The sequence below is a fragment of the Seriola aureovittata genome, chromosome 18 (genome assembly GCF_021018895.1).
Source record: "Seriola aureovittata isolate HTS-2021-v1 ecotype China chromosome 18, ASM2101889v1, whole genome shotgun sequence".
Classification (NCBI taxonomy): Eukaryota; Metazoa; Chordata; class Actinopteri; order Carangiformes; family Carangidae; genus Seriola; species Seriola aureovittata.
This window is the reverse complement of record NC_079381.1, coordinates 1,795,444-1,802,667: the sequence shown is the minus strand read 5'-3', so window position 1 is coordinate 1,802,667 and position 7,224 is coordinate 1,795,444.

Here is a 7,224-nt window from a genome sequence, read left to right as displayed (position 1 = left end):
AGGTTGTAAGTGTGCAACCATAGTGGCACATGACAAGCTGTTTCATTGGCTGAGTCTTCACACATCGGTTTTCTTCAAGTACCAGCAGCTTGTACAAGTTACATATGGGAGGGGAACCTCAGCTTGATCATGTCACTGCTCATTTTCAAGCTTCAGTGAATCATCAGTGAATGGCGTCTTGTCACACCTCCACTGTTTGAGTCCATATGTATGAACAGAGTACACAATAGATACTGTATTGGAGAGATACAAGAAAACTCCACATGGTGTATTTTAAAGGATACTATGAGATACTTCCAGGTTCATCACAGACCACTGTTATGTCCTGTCTAGGTGTGGCCAGGCCACAACATGAATAGCCCATCTTCCTCAAGGCCCAAGTCGCCACAGGCACAAATAATAGACTGTTAAGTGGTGTGTTTATTTAGGAAGTGTTTTTCAATAGGAGGAGAGTGTGTTCCAGCTTCAGGGTGGACAAATGCCAAAATGATAAACAAAACAAATCTATCTAGACACAAAATGTCAACATAACCAAAACCAAAGTACATCAGCTAACTTTCCTACAGTGACTAACAAAAATGTGGTGCAATCTTGGTTCCTTGTGTCTGGTGAACATCCAACAGGACCCAATCAGCTGCAACCGCCAATTATGTGCACCAATCACACTCGCTCGTGCACACGTCATGCCACCTTTCAAGCCACATGGAAGAAAAACATATACAACAAAAAAAAAAAAAACACAATTCAACCGCAGCCGTAACACCACGTTTATGTTGAAAGTGTTATTGGTGCCTGTGCTCTCTGTGAAGCAGTCTGTTTGTAGAGCGCCTACAATGTAAAGGTGAAGGACCTGTGCAGGTGCGCTCAGGTGAAGCTGACGTGAGGCTTCAGCAGTCTGACTTCAGGCTCCGATACACCAGATATGAACATGGTTCTGTTTATACTGCATGTTGTGTTCATGTATCACGTAAACATGCACTCAAATGTACTTCACGCTAACTCTCAACGCTACATGACAGTAAACACATCATTTGAGCTTTAGTCAGATTGAGTGTGTATCTTGTCCTGGCACAAGGTTTGTTTTCTCGTGGAATCATCTCTGTGACAACCAGGATGTATTCCCTCCCACACCACAATGGAATTTTGTATTAAAAAGACTGTAACTTTGGAAGAGGCTGTAGACGGTTCTATTTTGGATTTGGTTCCAGGTTGGTAAAGTACCTGGACTCATGAAGGTCCACAGCCAGTGATCCTTTCTTTTACTTCTTCAATCATGATCTCTCTTTAGCTTCTGGTCAAATGCACTAAGTCAGCCACACAGTTAACAAGATTAACTGACTGAACATGGTGGACTGCATTAAGTACATCATGCATGCAGAATGAGTGGAATTAATATTACACAATCCCCCAGTAGGGAGCAAACACAGTCTTCACAGAGCAGTGGTAACATGTGGTTAAAGCCCTGCACCCTGTCAGCACAGCAGGGGCTCTGTGCTTGTATGGAGGAACCGAGATGTCACAGCAAAAATAATAAAGCATTTCCATAATTTCATATTTTAAAAGGCATTAAAAATAGGGATTGTAAAAAGAATTTATAAATGAACGATTAATAACATCATTAAATACTTAACATTTAAAATGGATTGGAAAAATGGATGAATAAACCATTCATAAATAGATTTATTAATTCATGAATAAATCAAATCAATCAAATAAATTTGAAAAGGCATTTAAAAAATGAGTATACATACCTGGATTCCTTCTTCAGTTTCCATTTCCTAAGACCCTCTGGTTAGCTTTCCAACCAATCAGAGAGATGTGGTTTTACCAGCACTGAAGGTCCAGAGTGTCACAGAGAGGCTAAAAGGAGAAGCTAAATGATTAAGCTAACTGATTAGCTAATAGCAAAAGGAAAAGCAGCTGGAAAAAGGAAATGGAAATTATAGAGTGAATCCAGGAATTTATTCCCGTTTTTAAAAAGCCTTCTCAAAAAGTTTTATTATTTATTAATAAACGAATAAATTTATGATTTATGATGTTTTGATGTTTTTGTAAATCCGTTTTTATTTATTGCTGGATTTATCATTTATTTATTGTAATTTAATTTAATTTATATATAATTTTACAATTCTTTATGCAGTTGCTATTATTAATGCCTATTGACTTACGATACAGAAGTTGAAAAGGAATTTTATTTGTAACTGGTTTCAGATTGGATCCAACCCCATTGATGATTTGACTAATCTGAACTAATGACGCCTCATTTTTGCAGCAGCTGAACTTTAGAATCCTTTTTTTTTGTGCAAATGTGTGTCAGTCGTAGTCAATGGCACTTTTTTTTTTTTTAATGAACCAAACAAATCAAAGCAACAGCTTCGTTATTGAGAGTTCATGTTCCACTACTTTACACCATGTGTTTCCCTGCTGCTCAGACTCTTGTAACTTTCCGAGTGTTACTTGAATGTATTTTCTTGTATGGACACACAGCAGCCAGCAGGTGGAGGCCAAATCAAACACCAAACATAATCTGCTCTATAAGTGACAGACGATCGACAGCTCGGATGCACTTTCTCCCAGTTATGACTCAGCATCAATGTACAGTATGTTATTTGGTTTTCTATTTACATTGCAGTAATCAACAATGCTACAATTGCTTCCTTCTCAATAAATCAAAATGTATTAATCTAATTAGATTTAATCTGTGAATAACTGGCATTAATACCATGTGCTATTACCTGCAAAGGCAAGTGTCAAAAAAAAATGTCAAGAAGTTCATAATTTAACAACAAAAAATGTGATGACATCACATTTGAAAGTGCACATGGCAATATAAAGTTTATTCATTGACTCAGAATGGATGAAGTCTCTCCTGATTGTAAAAGAATCAAAACCAGAGTTACCATTGGTGTTTGTCTCCACCTCTGGAGACAGCTGTTGGCGAGTAAATGAATGTTTGATGCTGAACTCTGGTAAGTAAACAGCAGTTAATGCTAACGCCGGCTTTGTAGCAATAGCAAAATTTACAAATAGCTCCTTTAAGTGCAGTGAAGTCTGGACATTTGGATTCAGAGTGAATCTTTTGTCTTTGTTGTTTTGACACTTTGTTGGAAGCACACTGAGGCCTGAAGGCACAGGCTGTGTAGAGCAACTGTCATGTCTGTGTTCAGATCCACACTTCAACACTTCCAGTACAGTCACAGTCTCCCTTGCTTCAAATAAAGAAGACGTGCTTTCATCTGAGAAAACTTTGAAATCACTCAAAAAATATTTTTGCCACATATTAGCATATATATATATATATATATATATATATATATATATATCCAATCCATTAAGATTACAGTGTTAACAAATACAAACTAATATACTTAATGTGTTGCACATTTATCAGTCAAACATGAATTTATGCAACAGTACTAATAAATCCAGGGTGTTAAAAGCGGTTAATAACCAGGTTTATGTTGCATAAACCTGGTTATTTAAAGCTGCCATCTGGTCGTCATGAGTGAGTGAATGAATTTACTCCACCGCAATATCTCTAAATGCAGCTCTCTCCCCCTTAAACAACTAATGGACAATTCGCAACATTGGTGTCAGATTATTTATTACATAATTGTGATGAGTGATATGACTGATAAGAGGGAGGATCCCAACAGATTCTAGAATCACCATATACAGTGTATACTGTTATATGACAGTGTTTTAGCAGAGCCTCAGCTGGTCTGTGTAACAGCTCCACTGTTTACCCCCAGCTTATTAAGGAGAGATGGTGATGCTATATAATGAAGCCCAGTTGAAGGATTATGCAAATGAAGGGCTTATGATGAGCCAGTGTTCAGGGACCACCATGGTTTCTTGGCCCATCGTGATGACTGGTTCATTGGCTGATTGGTAGAACTTTGTACCGGACTCAGCCTTAAAGCAGCTCGACCCAGAGACATTATACTGAGTCTTTTCAGCAGGGATGAGGCAGGGATTCAGGATTAACATTGTTAGCGAATGAGTGATGTACATCGTGGGAGTTACTGGCCAAAAAGTCTTTACCTTGATTACAGCGTCACCTGCTGGTGAAAATGTGTCATTTTTGGTGTCTGACATGTTAGCACCTTTCTATACCTTAATATCTCTTAACAAAAGACAGCGTTAGGTAACATCATGAAAATAGCATGGGATCACGGGAGTTGTTGTATTCACCACCACTACCATAAGCTCCTCCCGGTTCGGATTCCTTCGGTGCCAGTGATTCAGAGAATCAAACAGACCCGGTGATTCTAATCAGTAGAATGCTTAATAACCAGGTTTATGTAACATCAGTAGGAAACCTCCCTAAAGGGGCCCCGTGTCATTCCCTGGATGATTTCTAATGACATCTCAGAAACAAATATTTTTAGTGAAGCTGCACATATAGGCTACAAGGTTATAAAAATGATTAAATTAAAATAAACTGAAAGTATCTGGCCTTATAATGTGGGTTATTTACAGTGTGACAACATTGAAGTTATTCAGTTATGTGATTTATGTGATTATTTCACAGAGGTGTCCTCTCCACAACAAACACACCAGGAGATTAAAGCCAGTACAAACACTGAATCAAGCAGTTTCACTTTAGAACTCGGCGACGCTCTTCAGTGACACAGGACAGGACGTCTCCAGCAGCTGGGAGCTGAGCTGTCTCACATTTCCTCAGCTTGTTTCTCTGATAACTTCAGATCCAGACGTCCGACGACTAAAATCCTTCATCTGGTTCAAATATAGAGCTGAAAACCACCAAGGTGGAAAAAGTGAATGTGGCTTAAAACTAGATAAAAGTCAACGTTGAGCTTCTGTCAGACAAACACACTGACACATGATCATAGAGGATATGATGTCACTGACAGGCGACCAATGAAACGTTACCATGATTAAAATCACAGATTCCTCTGGTTTGAGAATCGATGGAAACATGTGGGATGATGTAAGAACACAACTCAACAACATATAGAACACAGGTCCAGTTGTTTTTAGACATTTTAATGTGGAAAAGTTACAGATTAGAACTTTAACACATTGAGTCTCAGTTGTTTAATGTGTACAAAAACAGAAATGTAAATGTGACAATTTGTAGTTTTAAGGGGAGTTATAGTGGCAACTGACCTACAAGACTCCAGGAAGTCTCTGCTCATGTTGTTGTTCTAACAGAAAACAAGCAGCACTTACACTTCACTGACCACCTCCTTGTGAGGTTTTGTGGCTCCATGATGCACTGCTTCCCTAGGCTGGTCCTGACAGACAACAGTCTTCCCTCACAAGACCACCACTGGTTACTGGTCAGTTAAACACAAACATAGAGGACGACTGGGGCTGAGACTGTCCAGGCTGAGATTGAACTGTTTTACATTACAAGTTGTTTATCGAATTCTATAGTCGTGTCCATTCAACCAGTGAAAATGTTTATAAATCATTCGCAGTACAGCAGTGTTCTAAAGGAAACTGAGGCCCAGTCTACCTCCCCCTTTGCTTTAGATTCCTCACTCACATGGCCTACATTCTGTGTGAACACACACACACTCTCTGCTGGGTTCTCAGAGCACTGGTATTGACTGTGGCTACAGTTGAGCTGCTCTCTTGAATGAACTACAGTGCACTAATGTGCTGCACTCTGTCAGACTGCCAGCAGCCACAAAAGATGCTGAGCCGAGCAGCTTGATACGCAGCCAGCGCACGCACACGCGCACGCACGCGCACGCACGCACACACGCACGCACGCACGCACACACACACGCAGCTGTAACAAATGCCTGAGTGAGTTCGATGAGTTATTGAGTGATTGTGAAATCGAAGGTGGTGCATGTTGGGATGTAGGACTGATGGAGGTCACAGTGACAGGGAGGTTCATCTCATCCTGAGAGTCCGAGGCTCCACCAAGTCCCCCTGAGGTACCTGAAGACAGGAAGAGAGAGAGAGAGAGAGCGAAAGAGAGAGACAAAGGTGGGGGGGGGGGGGGGCTGTGGGGCTGTGACAGAGCAAAACTAAACCAATAATTTTCTCGTCTTTATTTCTGTTGATCTATCAGGAATGTTCTGGTTTGTTATTGATGAGTTATTGATTGTCTTTTACTTTTTTGCAAACTGCTTACACAGACATCTGCATTTGACTTTCATTGTCACTATGTCACTGAAACACAGGCACAGGAAATCTTCATGTAGCCAGAAAAGCATATCTATATCTATATCTATACCTTTATTTATATCTATATCTATATCTATATCTATATCTATATCTATATCTATATCTATGTCTACACCTATACCTATATCTACAGTATATCTACATCTATATCTATGTCTACACCTATAGCTAAATCTATCTATATCTATGTCTACACCTACTATATATCTATATCTATACCTACACCTATATCTATATCTATGTCTACACCTATACCTATATCTACAGTATATCTACATCTATATCTATGTCTACACCTATAGCTAAATCTATCTATATCTATGTCTAGACCTACTGTATATCTATATCTATATCTACACCTATATCTATATCTACATATATATATATATCTATGTCTACACCTATATCTATATATATGTACCTATATCTATACCTATATCTACACCTACTGTATATCTATATCTACACCTATATCTATATCTAAATCTATATCTATGTGTACACTTATATCTATGTCTACACCTATAGCTAAATCTATCTATATCTATGTCTACACCTATATCTATATCTACACCTACTGTATATCTATATCTACACCTATATCTACAACTATATCTATACCTACACCTACTGTATATCTATATCTACACCTATATCTATATCTACACCTATATATATATCTATATCTACAACTATATCTATATCTATGTCTACACCTATATCTATATCTACATCTATCTATATCTATATCTACACCTATATCTACATCTATATCTATGTCTACACCTATATCTATAGCTACACCTACTGTATATCTATATCTATGTCTACACCTTTATCTACATCTATCTATATCTATGTCTACACTATATCTATATCTGTACCTATATCTATACCTATATCTACACCTACTGTATATCTATATCTACACCTATATCTATATCTAAATCTATATCTATGTGTACACTTATATCTATGTCTACACCTATAGCTAAATCTATCTATATCTATGTCTACACCTATATCTATATCTACACCTACTGTATATCTATATCT